Source organism: Rana temporaria, chromosome 9 (genome assembly GCF_905171775.1).
Source record: "Rana temporaria chromosome 9, aRanTem1.1, whole genome shotgun sequence".
Lineage (NCBI taxonomy): Eukaryota > Metazoa > Chordata > Amphibia > Anura > Ranidae > Rana > Rana temporaria.
The window spans coordinates 54,573,696-54,593,592 of record NC_053497.1 but is presented as its reverse complement, the minus strand read 5'-3'; the positions used below and the strand labels follow the sequence as shown (position 1 = coordinate 54,593,592).

General features: G+C 43.9%; 1 pseudogene; it reads left to right on the top strand.

The window, feature by feature from the left end:
• The first annotated feature begins 10,086 nt into the window (after positions 1 to 10,086).
• On the top strand, positions 10,087 to 10,169 carry LOC120914687 (annotated as a pseudogene).
• The last annotated feature ends 9,728 nt before the right edge of the window (positions 10,170 to 19,897 follow it).

The following is a 19,897-nucleotide window of genomic DNA, read 5'->3' as shown; positions in this document are numbered from 1 at the left end:
CTGTCCTTCATCCTAGCAGCCAATCGGCCAACTCCACTATTCTCTGTTGTTTACTGCTGCTAACTCTCCTCAAGCAAGCTGCACTTCCGCCCTCAACTTGCTCTCCTTCCCGGGTAACTTCACCATCTTCCCTGTTACTTTTACTGTGGTCAGCAGCTCATCTCCGCTCCTCCCCGTCTACACTTCTCTCTGCCTTATCTGCCCGATCACACAGTAAGTCACTTGGCACCTATCCTCCTAGCTCCCCTGCTTAGTTAAGAGACCACTGAGAAGGGGAAAAAATTATCTGCTGTTCTCTCAATAAATCTTCACCATGCTGCTGTCTCAGCTCAGCATTCCAGACAGAGATCTTACACCCTTTGCATCCCAGTTTGCTCTTAGCTCTCATAATTGTCCTGTACTCACCATGCAGCCTAGCACAATCTCTGCATTCTGTCACTAATGAAGACATTGGCACATACTTTTACCACCCCAACCTCCTCACCAATTATCTCTTTTCTAATCTCTTAGCCCCCCCCCCCCCCCTTCACATTGAAGCAATTTGTCATGCAGTTTGACAAGTCACATCCTATTGCCAGCAAGGCAGTGTTCAAATCAATGCAACGCCAACTTTGAGTCGCTGCATCAATTTGAAAAAGTAGTACATGCGATTTAGGGTGCGACTTCAATAGACATCTGTGAATGAAGCCACACAGATGTCTTCAAAGTCGCAACCCAAAGTCACACTGAGATGCGGCTCTAAAATTGTGCCATTTTCAGGTTAGGTCGCACAATTTCAAAGCCACAGTCAATGTGAACGGGGGCCAATAGTAGATTCACACTGGTGTGCTGTGGTCTGGCCACAGTGCGATTGTATATGCAGTTTACCCACAGTTTTAGGTGCGCTCCCATTCAATTCTATTAGACTGTTTTCATGAAAGCAAATCTCAGACTTGCATGCTGCATCCTTGATGTGCAATCAGAAAACACACAGTCCACTAGAATTCAACAGGAGCACACCTAAAACTGCAAGTAAATCACACATACAAATCGCACCGTGGTCAAACCACAGCGCACCAGTGTGAAACTGCTATAAGGCTAGGTTCACGCGCAGTCAGGATCATGCACAAAATTGTGCCGCTTCATAGGAGTGAATGGAGGTTCCGATCAGGTCCGCCTGAAAAACTGACAGACAGACCTGATCGGAAAGCCTGTGTGAAAGGGGCTCAAGTTCGAACCGGGGTGGCGCACTTTGCCATCTTCGCCCTGGGTGCTGGATGACCTAGTCCCAGCACTGGTGAGGGGGGTGAAGTAAAGCGCTAATATCTGAATGTGGGGGGAGGATTCTGAGCCTCAGGAATACAAATATTCCATAGTTTGTAGACGATTTAACTTTTGCGCAAACCAATCAAGATACACTTATTGGGATTTTTTTTTACCAAAAATATGTAGCAGAATATATATTGGACTAAATTGATGAAGAAATTTGATTTTTTTTTAAATGTTTTATTGGATGTGTTTTATTGCAGAAAATATATATATATTTTTTTTTTTCAAAAGTGTTGCTCTTTTTTTTGTTTGTAGTGCAACAAATAAAAACTGCATAGGTAATCAAATACCACCAAACGATGGCTCTGTTTGTGGGGAAAAAAAGGGACATATTTAATGTGGGTACAGCATTGCATGACCACGCAATTGTCAGTTAACATAACACAGTGCCGTATCGCAAAAAAAAATGGTCTGGCCATTAAGGGGGTAAAACCGTCTGGCGCTGAAGTGGTTAAATTACACAGAGGTGAACTCTATTTACTACGTAGGTGACTTCTGAAGGCAATTATACTGGATTTAGTTACGGGTATCAGAGTAAAGGGGGTTGAATACAAATGCACGCCACACTTTTCAGATATTTATTTGTAAAATGTTTGGCAAACCATTTATTATTTTCCTTCCACTTCACAATGATGTGATACGTTGTGCTGGTCTAACACATAAAACATATTTACGTTTTTGGTTGTAACATGACAAAATGTGGAACATTTCAAGGGGTATGAATACCTTTTCAAGGCACTGTAGAGTCTTTTGTGGTCCTTCATCGGGGTAAGAATGTGCACATGCCTCTGCACTTTTTTTTTTGCCTAAAGTGGTATCTTCCTCCTACCAGGATGTTGTGTTGGCATCATTTTGTGCTAATCCAAAACACCCCAAGGAAAGGGTCCTTCACTCCTTAAGGCTGGGTTCACACTATACTTCATCCTATTTTGCTCTGTGACATCGGTCCGACATTGGTCCTACATCCATCCCACTTTCATGAACAGGATACTACTTTGATCCGACTTTGTGATAGTCTGACTTGTTCTTTGACCAATCAAAACAATCCCAGAGTGAGATAAATTCCTTTACTGCTGCTGTAATCGCATGTCGGATGTCAAAAGTCGGATGGTAAGGACAAGGATCCTACTTTGATCCGACTTCAATGATATTCAATGGGCTGAAGTAGGATCAAAGTTGGACCAAAGTAGTACAGGGAGCATTTTCAAAGTCGGACCAGTTAAGACGTCTCTCATAGGGAAACATTGATTTTCATACGTCATGTGACATGAGCTCTCAATGTCGGAGTGTTTGTCGGACCAGTGTGAACCCGGCCTGAATGAGGTTCATGCTGTGTGGTTATACTTGAAGTCTATATGGTTCATTTTGACAGTCTGATTCGGTGGGGTTGATTTACTAAAACTGGAGAGTACAAAATCTGGTGCAGCTGTGTATGGTAGCCAATTAGCTTCTAACTTCAGCTTGTTTAAAGTGGTTGTAAACCCTTTACAGACACTTTATGCTACATGTAAGCCTATAATAAAGCTGTAGCTACCCAGGATATCTCCTAAACCTGCACGGTTTAGGAGATGGCATATGCGCACTGAAGCAATGGCATGTAGGTTCCATTGCTTCAGTCAGTGTGCCGTTAGCGGTGGCGCATGCGTGGGAGTGACGTCACTGTGGCTCCGGCCAATCGCAATGCCGGAGCCTGCGATACTCGGAAGTCACTCCAGGAGAGATTTTGCCTGCTGCAGGGGAAACGAGAACCGCTGTGGGGCTTTGATCTTAGGTAAGTAATTCATAGTAAACTAGTATGCTATCCATACTAGCTCATTATGCCTTTGTCTTGCAGGTTTTTTGTTTTTTTACAGTTTTTCTCCATTGTTTTGGCTCATTTCTTGAAACGGAAATTACATTCTCAAAACAGCATGGACAAATCTCCAAACCACTTGGCAATTGTTCACAACTGAATTGAATTTCTCATTCATTTCATCAAATGGCAAATGTCTCAGTACATGTCTCAGTACATTTTTCAAATGATTAAGTACAAGTAGCCTACATTTAGCACAATTTCCAAATGAATAGATCTTGTTGATCTAAACTGATTGTCAATTCTCAGTCTAATGGTTGTTCTCACGTGTCAGCGTCATTTTATTGTTTAAGTCATCACATGCACAATAGTCTGTTCAATTGTCCAGACTATTCAGGAACATAATACCGTATATGAATCTCTTGGAACATTTGATAAAATGATTACAGCAATTGACAGTCAGGTGCAACTAGAACTTGACTAACGAAGGAGGAGTTGGAGTTGGTCTCAGATGACCAATCAAACAGTATGTTTAGTAATCAGACAGGTGTTGTCCATGATTGTGAATGCTGCTAAACATGTATGTATAGAGCTTGACCATGCAGGACCAGTGCAATTTCTGAACATGGAGGCACCTGGCCCAGAGGTGTATTTAGGTTTTGTGCTGCCCTAGGCCTGAGTAAACTCGCGCACCCCCTAATTTAAATATGACACACCCCTTCCTGGCAAGGTCACACGCCTTTCTGTTTAAGACCGGCCCTAAAAAAATTGAGTGAGGACACTAGTTCTGAGGGCCGGTTGGGGGGGCAATGAATTCCCTTAATTTGCATAGATTTCCTCTCACTTCCTGTTTGGATATGGGGTAGGAAGTGAAGGGAAATCTCTGCAATGGGACGGGGATGGTAAAAAATAAACTGACAGGGGCTCTAACCCCCCCCCCCCCTTTAATCTATCCACAATTAAAAACAAAGTGTAGCCTATAGTTCTACTTTAAGCACACATTTCTGATAATTTTATGGAGAAGACTAAGAAGATATAACCATGGAAATGGTGCAGCAGACCCCCCCCCCCCCACAGTTGCAGAATGCCGGCAGCCTGCATACCAGAAGCAGTGCAGCCGCTTTATGGGGGGGGGGGTAGACTAATTTGCCTCTCAGCCCAGTCTGCCCCATAAGACTGCCGCTACACTAACAGTGTAGCGCAAGCCGGCGGGGACTCTTTTCGTGCTGCCCCCCTGCAAAGTGCCGCCCTAGGCCTGGGCCTTGTTGGCCTAGGCCAGGATACAGCTCTGACCTGGCCGAGTAAATGAACAGGGGCAACTGCCTGCTCGAGGAGGAGTAAGGGTGGTGGAATAGGGGGAAGAGGCCGAGGAGCATGAAGACACTATGCTGTCCCTGATGAAATTCAGGCCACAATTATAGACCATGTCATCTACCATGGCCTCACAATGACAGAGGCAGGTCACCGAGTGAAGCCTAATGTGCCTCGCTCTACAGTCTCCTCTATCATCCAAACCTTTCGCAGGGAAACCAGGTATGTAGTCAGTCAATGATGGAATTATATAATGTATAGGACAGGACACAACAAATATGTTTATTTACTCATTTACATATTCATTTAGTGTGTGTGTGATAGGCCTACAGTATTAGACCCCTTTCAGACGTGCGGACCGTATGTCCGCTTTTTTCATCCATCCGTTTGCGGATGAAAAAGGGACATACATTGGTCCCTATGTGATTGCGGGTGTCAGCGGCAGGGAGAAAATCTCAGTCACTAGAGATGAGGGGTGGTGCTGGGCATGTTATGTCTATCCCAGGTGGTACCCATGGATAAATGTTCTGTCGCTATACAAAGCACTTTACACATTAAACTCATATAAATATTAAAAAGTATAACTCGAAATACCCGTTTTCAGTACCCAGCATTGGTCCCCATAATCCCTTTGTACATCTGCTTTTTAAGAGAAAAAAAAAAGAATGCGATGGAAAATAACTGCACATGCTGACTAAATGAGTCCCTTTAAAGAGCTGGAGACTGGGAGGATTTCTGGGGGTTTGTCTGGGACTAGCAGTGTGCAACAGAAATGCACCCGATAGACAGTCACCTGGCCAAAGATCCTGCAAAAAAATGAAATTGTAACTATATTTTCTGTGTACATAGGTTGTACAAATTCAATTTTATATGTGTAGGCAAATATCCCTGCAAGACTTTTTTTTTTTTTTTTCCATTAAGTTGCTTTGCATTTTGACATGATACGGGTTATACTGGAGTTCTAACACTAGGTGGCAGCTTTATAAAAAAAATGAAAATTGAAAGGTATACACAATGGGAATTTTTTTTTCACTGTGCTGAGAAAGTATGGAGGCTGCTATTCCTGGCTTCTTGTAAAAATACCAGTCCCTTGCTCTATTTTTGACCCAGGGCTTCAGCGCTTTCTGTGTTACTGACTTGCAGATCAGGAGTCCCAACTGACCTGTGGCCACTATATTTGTTCTACATCAATGTCTGAAAGTATTGAAGTCCCTGCCAGTCGGGTGACAACGCTCTGTTTTTGACAGTAAGACACTCTAGGTACCTAAACAAAAGTGTCATTTAATTTGGCAATGCTATGGCACTTCCTGGTGGTATCAAAGCTTTCCTGCTCCCTCTGCTGCCTCCCATGCATTTCTTTGGGCCATCGCTTTGTTGGCCTGCTTCACTGCTCAAAAGGAATGTGCTCAGGGCAGGATTGAACAGGTACATTTGGACATTACCAGGCAGTGTCAGCTTGACCTAATCTGAACTTTACAAGTATATGAGCTTGTTAGACACCCAATTTCTAATCTGTGGGCATTGTTATTGGTTTGTCCCCTCCCCTTTGTCTCTGCTAATTTAGCCAAAAAAGCATTTGTGAGGTCAAGTACTGATGTTCAATAGAAAGATCTGACTCACAATTGGCGTTCCAATTCATCTTAATACTGTTGAGGTCAGGACTCTGTCTTTCTTGAGGTCAGGACTCTGTCTTTCTTGAGGTCAGGACACTGCCTTTCTTGAGGTCAGGACTCTGTCTTTCTTGAGGTTAGGACACTGCCTTTCTTGAGGTCAGGACTCTGTCTTTCTTGAGGTCAGGACTCTGTCTTTCTTGAGGTCAGGACTCTGTCTTTCTTGAGGTTAGGACACTGCCTTTCTTGAGGTCAGGACTCTGTCTTTCTTGAGGTTAGGACACTGCCTTTCTTGAGGTCAGGACTCTGTCTTTCTTGAGGTCAGGACTCTGTCTTTCTTGAGGTCAGGACTCTGTCTTTCTTGAGGTCAGGACTCTGTCTTTCTTGAGGTTAGGACACTGCCTTTCTTGAGGTCAGGACTCTGTCTTTCTTGAGGTCAGGACTCTGTCTTTCTTGAGGTCAGGACTCTGTCTTTCTTGAGGTTAGGACACTGCCTTTCTTGAGGTCAGGACCCTGTCTTTCTTGAGGTCAGGACCCTGTCTTTCTTGAGGTCAGGACCCTGTCTTTCTTGAGGTCAGGACCCTGTCTTTCTTGAGGTTAGGACACTGCCTTTCTTGAGCTTGACCTAATCTGAACTTTACAAGTATATGAGCTTGTTAGACACCCAATTTCTAATCTGTGGGCATTGTTATTGGTTTGTCCCCTCCCCTTTGTCTCTGCTCATTTAGCCAAAAAGGCATTTGTGAGGTCAAGTACTGATGTTCAATAGAAAGATCTGACTCACAATTGGCGTTCCAATTCATCTTAATACTGTTGAGGTCAGGACTCTGTCTTTCTTGAGGTCAGGACTCTGTCTTTCTTGAGGTTAGGACACTGCCTTTCTTGAGGTCAGGACTCTGTCTTTCTTGAGGTCAGGACTCTGTCTTTCTTGAGGTCAGGACTCTGTCTTTCTTGAGGTTAGGACACTGCCTTTCTTGAGGTCAGGACTCTGTCTTTCTTGAGGTCAGGACTCTGTCTTTCTTGAGGTCAGGACTCTGTCTTTCTTGAGGTCAGGACACTGCCTTTCTTGAGGTCAGGACCCTGTCTTTCTTGAGGTCAGGACCCTGTCTTTCTTGAGGTTAGGACACTGCCTTTCTTGAGCTTGACCTAATCTGAACTTTACAAGTATATGAGCTTGTTAGACACCCAATTTCTAATCTGTGGGCATTGTTATTGGTTTGTCCCCTCCCCTTTGTCTCTGCTCATTTAGCCAAAAAGGCATTTGTGAGGTCAAGTACTGATGTTCAATAGAAAGATCTGACTCACAATTGGCGTTCCAATTCATCTTAATACTGTTGAGGTCAGGACTCTGTCTTTCTTGAGGTCAGGACTCTGTCTTTCTTGAGGTTAGGACACTGCCTTTCTTGAGGTCAGGACTCTGTCTTTCCTGAGGTCAGGACTCTGTCTTTCTTGAGGTCAGGACTCTGTCTTTCTTGAGGTCAGGACTCTGTCTTTCTTGAGGTCAGGACTCTGTCTTTCTTGAGGTCAGGACTCTGTCTTTCTTGAGGTTAGGACACTGCCTTTCTTGAGGTCAGGACTCTGTCTTTCTTGAGGTCAGGACTCTGTCTTTCTTGAGGTTAGGACACTGTCTTTCTTGAGGTCAGGACTCTGTCTTTCTTGAGGTCAGGACTCTGTCTTTCTTGAGGTCATGACTCTGTCTTTCTTGAGGTCAGGACTCTGTCTTTCTTGAGGTTAGGACACTGCCTTTCTTGAAGTCAGGACTCTGTCTTTCTTGAGGTCATGACTCTGTGTTTCTTGAGGTCAGGACTCTGTCTTTCTTGAGGTCAGGACTCTGTCTTTCTTGAGGTCAGGACTCTGTCTTTCTTGAGGTTAGGACACTGTCTTTCTTGAGGTTAGGACACTGTCTTTCTTGAGGTTAGGACACTGCCTTTCTTGAGGTCAGGACTCTGTCTTTCTTGAGGTCAGGACTCTGTCTTTCTTGAGGTTAGGACACTGTCTTTCTTGAGGTTAGGACTCTGTCTTTCTTGAGGTCAGGACTCTGTCTTTCTTGAGGTCAGGACACTGTCTTTCTTGAGGTTAGGACACTGACTTTCTTGAGGTTAGGACACTGACTTTCTTGAGGTTAGGACACTGTCTTTCTTGAGGTTAGGACACTGTCTTTCTTGAGGTCAGGACTCTGTCTTTCTTAAGGTCAGGACTCTGTTTTTCTTGAGGTCAGGACCCTGTCTTTCTTGAGGTTAGGACACTGCCTTTCTTGAGGTCAGGACCCTGTCTTTCTTGAGGTTAGGACTCTGTCTTTCTTGAGGTTAGGACACTGCCTTTCTTGAGGTCAGGACTCTGTCTTTCTTGAGGTCAGGACTCTGTCTTTCTTGAGGTTAGGACACTGCCTTTCTTGAGGTCAGGACTCTGTCTTTCTCGAGGTCAGGACCCTGTCTTTCTTGAGGTCAGGACCCTGTCTTTCTTGAGGTCAGGACCCTGTCTTTCTTGAGGTCAGGACCCTGTCTTTCTTGAGGTCAGGACCCTGTCTTTCTTGAGGTCAGGACTCTGTCTTTCTTGAGGTCAGGACTCTGTCTTTCTTGAGGTCAGGACCCTGTCTTTCTTGAGGTCAGGACACTGTCTTTCTTGAGGTCCTACTCACCAAACCATGTCTATATGCATCTGGCTTTATACACCGGGGCACAGTCATGCTGAAACAGAAAAGGATCAAACTAATTGTACCAGTCAGAATGCGCTCGTCGGGTCATGTAAAGAACGGCACATCATGATCTGCTCTTCAGCTTATTGGTGCCTATGTTTTGGCCGCACTGGGTCCATTCTCCCTCTACCATGGGTAATCATCTTACTTATGCCTACAGCGCATTCTGTACAAAATCAGTACTGTCAGGTAGATCTCCTGCCCAGGGGCCTGATTCTGGTTATATGATGCCAGTATCCTGGGCTTGTATAGGAATCACAGTTTCCAAGAACAGGTTGCCTATGCAACGAAAAACATTCAGCTGCCTCCATGTTCCTCCTCTCTTCTGGTTCATGCCGGTGAAGGAGAATGTTCTGCAGTTATTTGCAGTGTTTATAGTCTAAATATGAGTTCCATCCTGATGCAGCTGCTATTCTGATGGAGATAGTCACCCAAAACATGTAAAAAATGTTGGCAGGTCCACCACACTAAAGCCAGCTTTTTGCAACAACCTTAGTGACTGACTGTTTCTCTTTCATATTGAACTCAAACTGGATATAGAATGTATCTTGGGACACCTTAGCCACTGTGATATATGGAGAGAATATGTGTAATAGGCCTGTTTTATTGTGAATGTATACTGTAAGTGTGTTACTTTTATATTATTTGACCTTTAAATTATCTTCTGCTTAATCTGGTATTTTGGCTTTATGTCTTTTTGGTTAGTTATGTTCCATGCCTGGAATTCTTCTTTAAGGTTTGTCCTTATATTATATAGTTTTAGAAAATCAAAAGAAGATTGTAAAGAGATTGCACAATCTGATTGTATGGCCAGTTTAGCAGATACTGTACATCTAAAAATATTTGCAAAGATTACACATACCCTTAAAAGTGCACTCCTGTAAATTATGAAAATGTTGCATTTAAACAGAATTAGTGGATGGAGCTCACCTGCTGAGTGGCTCTGATCTAAATCCCAGACTGCCCTGCCCAATGATGCTCTGTACACGCGTCATGGATCTTTAGAATCCATGTATTTTGTAAGGTATTTGCATTAATTTTCAGTATTTCCGACATGAACTAGTCACACATTTGCATTTAAACAAAACAGTACATTGTCTCTAGCATGTAGTTTATTTCCAACACTCAAATACACTTTTAGCTATTTTCGATGCATTTCTTTAGATTTTATACTCTGACCAGGAACGAGTCCAGATGCATCTGAAAAAGTAAAAGAAAATAGATGTTCATGCATGGGCTATTACAATTTTTTTTTTTTAAGTCAAAACAACCCCAATGTGACTTTTGATCCAGGGCTTCTGTGTCACTGACTTGCAGATCAGGAGTCCCAACTCCACTCTGATGTGTGGGCGCTATATTGTTCTACATCAATCGCTTCTCTGCCTTTTGGCTAAGATCAAGTGTAGTATCTGTTCTTATCAGTTGCCAGTAGGTGGTGCTATGCTAACCGTCCTGAGTACACAGCGAGGTGTAAAGGGATGGCGGTTGGCAGGTGCTAAGCCTGCTGGCGTGGAGGCGGAGGCCTTCCGATTTGGACGGAGAGGCATGAGGTCGAAGCTGAGGGGCCTTTGGCCTGGATTTGGTGGTGCCTGCCCCGTCAGTTGTTCGGGAGAGAACACTTGCTCCTCCTTCCCCCTTGGGGGGAGGGGTTAGTATTTCCCGAATGTGATTAGGTGGGAGTGATGGGAGTAGCCTATTGGCGTAGGCTCTCCCCAATCTCTCAGAGCCCCTAACTTCCTGGCTGGGAAGGGTGCTGCTGGTCCGGACCATATTTTCTCGGAAAGGGGTTCTGTCACGCAGAATGCTCACTATTTTTCGTTCAACATGATCCACGTTAGTTTAGGTTTCATCCAAGCCATGTCTATAGTAGGACTTTTCAAAGCTGACGCAATAGCAATTTTAGCCGCCCAGAGAATATAAAGTATATTAACCACTTGCCGACCACGTCCTGTACTTTTATGTCGGCAGAATGGCACGGCTGCGCAAAGTAATGTATATTTACGTGACAGTGTCCCACAAACATGTCACAGAGCTGCAAAACGGGGGGGGGGGGGGGATGCCTGTGTACACAAGGCATCTCCCTGTTCTGCCTAGTGACAGGACACTGATCGTCTGCTCCCTCTCATCGGGAACAGTGATCAGTGTCGTGTCACAGTAAGCCCAGCCCCCACACAGTTAGAATCACTCCCTAGGACACACTTAACCCCTTCCTAGCCCCCTAGTGGTTAACCCCTTCCCTGCCAGTCACATTTATACAGTAATCAGTGCAGTTTTATAGCACTGATCGTTGTAAAAATGTGAATGCTCCCAAAATAGAATTAAAAGTGTCCGATGTGTCTGCCATAATGTCACAGTCACAATAAAAATCGCTGATCGCCACCACTAGTAAAAAAAAAATATATATATATAAAAATGCCATAAAACTATCGCCTATTATGTAGACGTTATAACTTTTGCACAAACCAATCAATATACGCTTATTGCGAGTTTTTTTTCCCAAAAATATGTAGAAGAATACGTATCGGCGTAAACTGAGGAAAAAAAAGAATTTTTATATATATTTTTTGGGGATATTTATTATAGCAAAAAGAAAAAAATATAGCTTTTTTTAAAAATTGTCACTCTATTTTTGTTTATAGTGTAAAAAATAAAAATCACAGAGGTGGTCAAGTACCACCAAAAGAAAGCTCTATTTGTGTTAAAAAAAAAGGACGTAAATTTTGTTCTGGAGCCAAGTTGCACGACCGTGCAATTGTCAGTTAAAGCAACGCAGTGCCAAATTGCAAAAAGTGGCTCGGTCATTTGGCAGCCAAATCTTTGGGGGCTGAAATGGTTAACGTCCGAGTGTGCTTAGGGATATTTTCCACCAGTTTATTCAGTAGGGCGACACTAGCATCTTTAACAATATTAACCATGGTGACTAAAAATATGAATGAGTGGACCCTCATGCGCATTTGACCTTCTGACCTGCTTTTAACCTGCTTTAAGGGGGTTTGCGTTTCTATACACTTGTATGGGAATGCAAAACCTATTTGAAGTGGACAAAACTCCACTGGCACAGGCCCAAAAAGTAAAGATTTGCATGGAAAAATGTGGGTCTAAGCAGCAACCTAAACTTTTTAATTTTTGTCTTGGATTGCTTCTAAAAAACAAAAGTGCACCTTTGGTGCCTTGTTACTCCAGCTCTGTAACCTCATAGCTGTATATTTGTGGTGTGAAATCATAGAGCATTGCTACCTCTGAGTCTGAGGAAATTTCATGCAAGGTTTGGTGATGTCACCATTGTGCTACTCACTGTTCTCCTTGCTGGTGAGGAAGCTGTATCTGAGGACTTGCAGTGCAAAGATGTCCCTGTTACTACTTCATCCATTTCTTCTTTATCCATCTGCTTCTTGAATATTACCCCACCAGTAATTAGATCAGCAATAATCAGGGAGGGTGACTGTTGGTCTAATTACTAGTTGGAGTGACATTAGGAATTAAAGCCCTGCTCCTCTACACAGTGGGATGCCTCGACTGAGGCACAGTATGCAGTGATGGGGAAAAGATTAGCGGTTGGCTGTTTTTTTTTAAATACAGCACAATGTCCAGGGTGGTGGGTGGTTTTTATTTCAGTATAGATCTGTTTACAATTTGCTTCATCACATTTTATCCATACTTTCACTGGGAATGTCTCCAGAGGGTCCGCACATAATAGAAAAATGTTGGCATGCCATAACCAAACACTCATGTCATCCATTTTCAAAGGTTTTCCTGTGAGGCCCCATACACACGATAGAATCCATCCACTGAAAAATCCCAGCGAATGGGTTTCAGCGGATAGATTCTATGGTGTGTACAATCCAGCGGATCTGTTTCCGCGGATTTTTCTCCCATGCGATGGATTTCCAGCAGATAAATATTTGAAGACATGTCTTCAAATCTATCCACTGGAATCCATCCCAACGGATTGATCCGCTGGTCTGTACAGACTCGCCGGATCAATCCGTCCAAAGGGATCCCCCGCATGCGTCATAATGATTCGACGCATGCGTGGAATTCCTTATATGACTGCGTCGCGCACGTCGCCGCGTCATCATCGCGGCGACGGCGCGACACGTCATCGCCAGAGGATTTTGCCGCGGATTTCGATTCGATGGTGAGTACACTCCATCGCATCAAAATCCGCGTAAATCCTCGAGAGGATTTATCCGTGGAAACGGTCCGCTGGCCTGACAGTTATTTTGTTGGCTGTGGGAGGTATTGTAAAGCTGCCTATGCACTGATTGAAATTCAGCCATGCCAGCAGGACGCTCCTCTGTGCATGGGCGCCCAGGCTCAACAAAAGATGATTCTGTTGATGGGGCATATTGGAAAATGTCCATCGTTCAGGGTGCTGCTGCCAGAATACATTGATACAATGTCCCAGTGTGGGGGGATTCCTCCATCCATTTCATCTGTGTAGACAGAGAAATTGGTTTAGTAAAACCAGTTAGTGGCCCGATACGGTATTTTCTGTTTTAAATCAATGAAAAACATTCATTCAGCACAGGAAATATCCTAATAACATTTGTTTTTTTGCCTCATTTGCACAGAAGGAATGTACATGAACGTTCACAGCAATAACAAAAAAATAACATCAATGATATGATAAAAAGCAATAATGAAAGCATTTTGCAAAGCATGTACAAAAAATAACATTATTCTCACTTTCTGAAAGGCGATATTATTGCATCCTCAAGGTGGTGCTTGTTTGGTGACAGATTGCAATTGATTGTGATAGTAGAATTCCAAGTTTTCTATAAATTGAAATAGTTATTTTAGGCCACGCTGGGCCAAACAAATTATTTTCTTGCCAGAATGGTCTGGTTTCTTGGGCTGCTGTATTATACTGTAGTAGCTTGTGCTACATTCAGTAGCAGTGCTGTGTTCCAACAGCAGTATGAGATGCTTCCTTTCTGCTGCTAGGTATCTATCAAGTCTCTCTTAATGCATCGTCGCCATTCAGGAGAAGCCTTGCATTGTTATTGATGAATACAAGGCGTCCTTTGATTGGTCAATGTGGCGATCGGGATGTCATCCGAGGTGTAGCACCCTCTTAGTTTGCTAAGTAATATAAAAATGACATTTTTGGCTGGGTGGTAGTCAAGATGGTAGTCAAGGTGGTAGCCAACCCACCTTGATTTTTATAGTTGAGTATTTGATTGCTCCCTAAGCTCAGTGAAATTGTGATCTCTCACTGTTGCCAGTAGGTGTCACTGTTGCCACTAGCTATAGTATGAGGTTTTCCTGCCAGGCTGAGTTATAAATGATAATATTTTCCTCAGCCATCACAGTAGGACAGGGGTGTCAAACTAGCGGCCCTCCAGCTGTTCCGAAACTACAAGTCCCATCATGCCTCTGCCTGTGAGAGTCATGCTTGTAACTGTTAGCCTTGCAATGCCTCATGGGACTTGTAGTTTTGCAACAGCTGGAGGGCCACCAGTTTGACACCCCTGCAGTAGGAGGTTCAGGCCACTAGGGCATGATGGGGGGGAGTATAAATATTATGGAAGGCCATGTGCCAGCTCTCTCACTTCAGGCTGAGGCATGAGTTCCTGCTGGACTGTTATGCTGCCAGGCCAAGGAGCCTCATTGGGGCCTAGAATATCATGTGGAGCACAATTCTACACGTCTAGCCTAGGAGATTCCCCAGCTGGGAAAAGCTGCCATCTCCGAAGGCTGTGCTTCTGGTTCAAATGCTGTCCACCAGGATCCTGGCTGATGCAGAGCCTAGGTGCCCTACCTGCCAATAATCACCTCTGAGACCTCACCTTTGAGGATCCAGTCTACTATCACTTCTCTATAAGGCATCTGGTAGCTAAATTTGGTACTGCAGGGAGATAAGAGTCATTGTAGTTTTATGGGGTACAGATCTGACAAAGACCTCATTTCTCTTACAGTCTTAATGGTCACGGAGTGCTATTTTCAGGACAGTGAAGTTAGTGTCCTCTTCATTCAAACCTGTACTTATCGGAGTATCCCATGCTAGACTGATTTCTATGTCAGTCAGTGATGTATTTAGGTTTTGTGCTGCCCTAGGCCTGACTAAACTCGTGCACCCCTAATTTAAATATGACCCACCCCTTCCTGTCAAGGCCACACCCCTTGCTGTTAAAGACCTGCCCTTCCCTTACCCTTACTCTATCCAAAATGAAAAAAAAAAGTGTTCCTATAGTTCTACTTTAGGCACAAAGGGCCAGATTCACATAGAACTGCGGCGGCGTAACGTATCGTAGATACATTACACCGCCGCAAGTTTTCATCGCAAGTGCCTGATTCACCAAGCACTTGCATGAAAACTTACGCCGGAGGCCTCCGGCGTAAGCCCGCGTAATTCAAAGGGGCGTGTGCCATTTAATTTAGGCGCGCTCCCGCGCCGGACCTACTGCGCATGCTCCGTTTTGAAATTCCCGCCGTGCTTTGCGCGAAGTGACGTCATTTTTTCGAACGGCCACATGCGTAGCGTACTTTCGTATTCCCGGACGTCTTACGCAAGAAACAGTTTTTTTAAATTTCGACGCGGGAACGACGGCCATACTTTATACAGCACATACGTGGGCTGTGTAAAGTTAGGGCAGGTAAAACGATGACTAAAATTGCGACGGGAAACTAGACTAGCGGCGACGTACCGAACGCGAAAAACCGTTGTGGATCGCCGTAAAACCTAATTTGCATACCCGACGCTGGAATACGACGCAAACTCCACCCAGCGGCGGCCGCGGTATTGCATCCTAAGATCCGACAGTGTAAAACAATTACACCTCTCGGATCTTAGGGCTATCTATGCGTAACTGATTCTATGAATCAGTCGCATAGATACTCTGAGAGATACGACGGAGTATCTGAGATACTCTGTCGTATCTCTGCTGTGAATCTGGCCCAAAATTCTGATAATTTTATGGAGAGGACTAAAAAGATATATAACCATGCCAATGATACAGCAGAAAATATGTAGCACAGTGAGGAAGGTTTGTGGTTCAGGACAGTCAAAATTAGAAGCTCCGCCCCCCCCTACAGTTGTGGGATGCTTGCCTCTCTGCCCAGTCCGCCCCATAAGACTGGTGCTACACTAACAGTGCTACACTAATAGCGCAAGCGGGCAGGGACTCTTTCCGTGCTGCCCCCCTGCAACGTGCTGCCCTAGGCCTATGCCTTGTTGGCCTAGGCCAGGATACAGCCCTGATGTCAGTGTGCCTGAACTAATGCTCTGTATGTGCTAGCAGTCTCTGCCTTAGTGAGGGAGAACTGTACTCACCATCATTATCTGTGCTGGAAGTGTACCGTGACTGTGCCTTTGATCATCATCAGCCCGCAGCCCTCTAGGGGTAGCGCTACAGAGGTAAAGGAGGCTGATTAACCATGTTAAATGTCCTAAGAGTTCCATACGTCTGATGTACAGTATATAATATCTAGTCTCTCTCAACAGGTAATTTAATGGTGGACAACCTTTTTTTGGTTACTGGACTGTAGCATGTGAAAATATCGATACAATTAGAAAATTGAGATCATGGGAGGATCTGCTGCAATATCCTATGCACTTTTAACCCTCCTACTCCACACCCTCTCAGACCCTTCAATTGGTCATGTTATTGCTGCAAACACCCTCAAATACCACTTGGGAGCTCTCAATTTTCCATTGATACTACGCATAAACAACAGGAGTCATTCTGAGGGCCAGTGACTCTATCAGATGAAACTTATACTAAAGTGATTAGACTTTACCAAAACCAAAGACCAGGCAATACCTTGCTAAGTACTTTTCATCTTTATTCCCCCATTTTTTTCACTGTTTTCATTATTGCGATGTTATGGATATGTCCTAAAGGTCAGGACAGTTACAGTAGCCTGTTCAACAGAAGCTGGTTGTGAGAATGACTTCTATAGAATAGACAGCTATACGCACAGGCCGAAAATGATTTTCTGGCCGTGTGTACAAAGCTTAAGGACTTAACCAACAAAGACAATTACTATCTGTCTGCTAACACTGTGTTGGATTTTGTATGACTTAATTGTTGTTCTGTCAGATGGAACATTTCTGCACAGGGTGAGGTTAACATGCCATCGTCACAGTGACTATTCAGGAACTGAGGGGAAATCTTTCCGCTGCAGACACAGATGATAATATAATCAATACAGGGGCTATTTTCCACAACTTTCTCTATAACCCCATTTTTTTTTTAGCTGGCGTTAAAATTTACAGTATAAATCCTTTAATAAAACAAAGCTAATGTATTAAAGCGGAGTTCCACCCAAAAATGGAACTTCCGCTTTAAGCACTCCTCACCCCCTTACATGACACATTTGGCATGTAATTTTGTTGGGTGGGAGTGAAGGCTTCGGTAGGAGTGGGACTTCGTGTCCTACTTCTGCCCAGGGACCGCCTTGGCCACTCTCGCCTTAGGCGGCCCCTCCCTCTAGGCGATCTCCTGGGACAGATGATCAGACAGATGGTCCCAGGAGATCGCCTGTCCACTCAGGGTGCGCAGCACCGCTCGAGCATGCGCAGTTCGTGCCCGACCGTGAAGCCAAAAGCTGTCACGGCCGGGTGTCCACAGAGTGAATGGAGGCGCCGGCAAAGAGGGGGGGGAGGAGCGGAGCTCCGGGTGGCCGCGTCGCTGGACCATCGAGCAGGTAAGTGTCTGCTTATTAAAAGTCAGCAGCTACACTTTTTGTAGCTGCTGACTTTTAATAAACCTTATAAAAAGGTTTCGAACTCTGCTTTAAGTCTATAAATAGTGATGATTTATGTGTTGAAAATAAGACCGGCTACATTTTTCAATACTTAAGAATGTGCCTGGAAATTAGACACTCTTAGTAAATATGCAGTGACAGGATAATTCTTCTTCTTCCCCTTATTAAATCAGTGAGAGATATATCTGTTTATAGTAGGGGTCCCTAAACTTCCAAACCAAGGGCCAGTTCACTGCCCTTCAGGCCTTGGTGTAAGACAGGCTGTGGCCAGTGGGAGTAGAACATTTCCCAACATCAGTGGCCAGTGGGGACAAAAAGTGACTCAGGGTTGGTGGTCAGTAGGAGTATTCAATGCCCGGGGCTCATTGGTCAGTGGGAGTAATAAATTACTTAGTGCTTGTTGGTGTCTTTGGTGTCAGAGGGTGGTGTCATGCCTCTATGTTGACGTCAATAGAAGAAACATTTTTGCACCCCATTGTTGGTGTTAGTGGAAAGAAATATATTCCAGTGATTGTGTCAATAAAAGAACTAGTGCCTTGTTGATGTTGTTTGCAGATGGAATAGTCTTTTATTGTCATTTTCGGTAAGATGAATAATGACTCCTTGTGCCAGTGGAAAGAATAGTGCCCCAGGGGCTGGATAAAGGCAAACAAAGGGCTAAATTTAGGGGACCACTGGTTTATAGCTTGCCAAACGTGTACATTTTTTAAGTGATGTTGTTGTGATTGTTAATGGGTGTGGAGGTCTGGAGAATCTCTCACAATCTATCATTGATCTTCCTTTCCCAACTAGGCATGATTTTTTTTCTGTGCATACACTAAAATCAATACAGCAAAAAGTTAGGAATGAGTGTTGGGAAGATTAGTGGCATACCCAGTGATCTTTTGTAGGACAGGCAGATTTTATGGAGGCCTGCAGGGCCAGCCTATCACCAGAGCCCCAGTGACTCTGGATAAAGCAGCCTTCACAATTGTATAGATTTCATTAGTCAACAGCCTTGGGTAGTACTGCAAATCCATGCAAGCTCTGTGTGTAGCCGAAGGTGATATTTGTGTGGAACCAGAACATAAAAGAGCACAGACAGCACTGCATATTGCAGTAAATTACTTTTAATGGATAGATAAAAATTCGAAAATGTTGCACTACGCGTTTAAGGTTGCTGCCCCTTTAGCAGAAACTCTAGCTTAGAGGCCTCATCCTGAAACACGTATGTGATTTCTGAAATTCCCATGTTTTTATTTTTCACCTCTATTCATTGTGCCAGCATCATCCATTAGCTGGTGGAGCATTCTCAGTACCCTTCATCTCCCTCTGGACATTGTTTCTGCACTGTCCTTCCTCTATGAGCCAGTTATACAGAGATAGGGGCACCATCAGTTTTCCACAGGAATAGAGTGATCGGTTTTGAGGCTCAATCTGTTAAGATTCACGCTAATGAAAATCAAATGCAAATATTTATTACTTTTGAGAAAAATGTAATTGAATGCACTACACAGTGTGGTCTATGCCCTGCTATGTCTTATATTTCTGGATGCCTGAGATCAGCAGATGAGGGGTGTACCTGTGAATTTCTCTCTAGTGATCCTTTTAATCTGAAGGTTGAGTACCTATAGAGCGAAGTGACTTCAAGTGCATTCCTGAGTTTAAGAGAGTAACTCTGGAGTACAAGCATATGAGAGTGAATTAAGAAACATCCCTTCTGGCACATTAAGAAAGGCTTACATTAAATAACAATGCTTACATTTGGTAACTGATATACTTAATTGCTGCATGCTTATTATGTTTACGCTGTAGTGAAAGTATATTGTGATATTTTGGTTTAGGGTACAGGAGCAGGGAGGTTTCAGCCCGTCTTTGAGCATTTTGTTCCTATTCCGGGACCTGCCAAGCTTCTTGTCAAATGCCAACACCAGCACACTTGTGGTATCACTGCTCTTTCCCTCTTCTGCATACCTCCCAACTTTTAAGATGAGAAAGATGAAGCCCTTTAGCACAAAATGTCCAGACAAAGGGCACACCCCCTGCCACCCACTACTTATGTGGCCCATGAAGAATTATTAAACAAAACATCATTGGCTAAACCCAAAAGTGCTTTTTCATTTCTATGTTCCCTTTTTATTGGCTTTATTGTGATAATAAAACGTTTTTTTTTTTTGTGAAAGATTTAGTGAGTGAGTGAGAGAAACTTGTAAAGCGCCACACATGCGAACTGAATCGCCTCTGGGCGCTGTATCCATTCCATGGGTAAGGAACCCCTTGACCTCAGAAGAGATGGGTTTTAATCTTTCTCCTGAAGGCCAAGTGGTCCGACTCCAGTTGGATGGTGGTTGGTAGAGCATTCCACAGCCGAGGTCCCTGGACTGCAAATCTTCGATCTCCTTTGGACTTGAATCTGGCTTTAGGTATCTGGAGTAGGTTTTGATTGGTGGATCGTAGAATGCGATTGGGGGTTATGGGCTTTTATTTTTT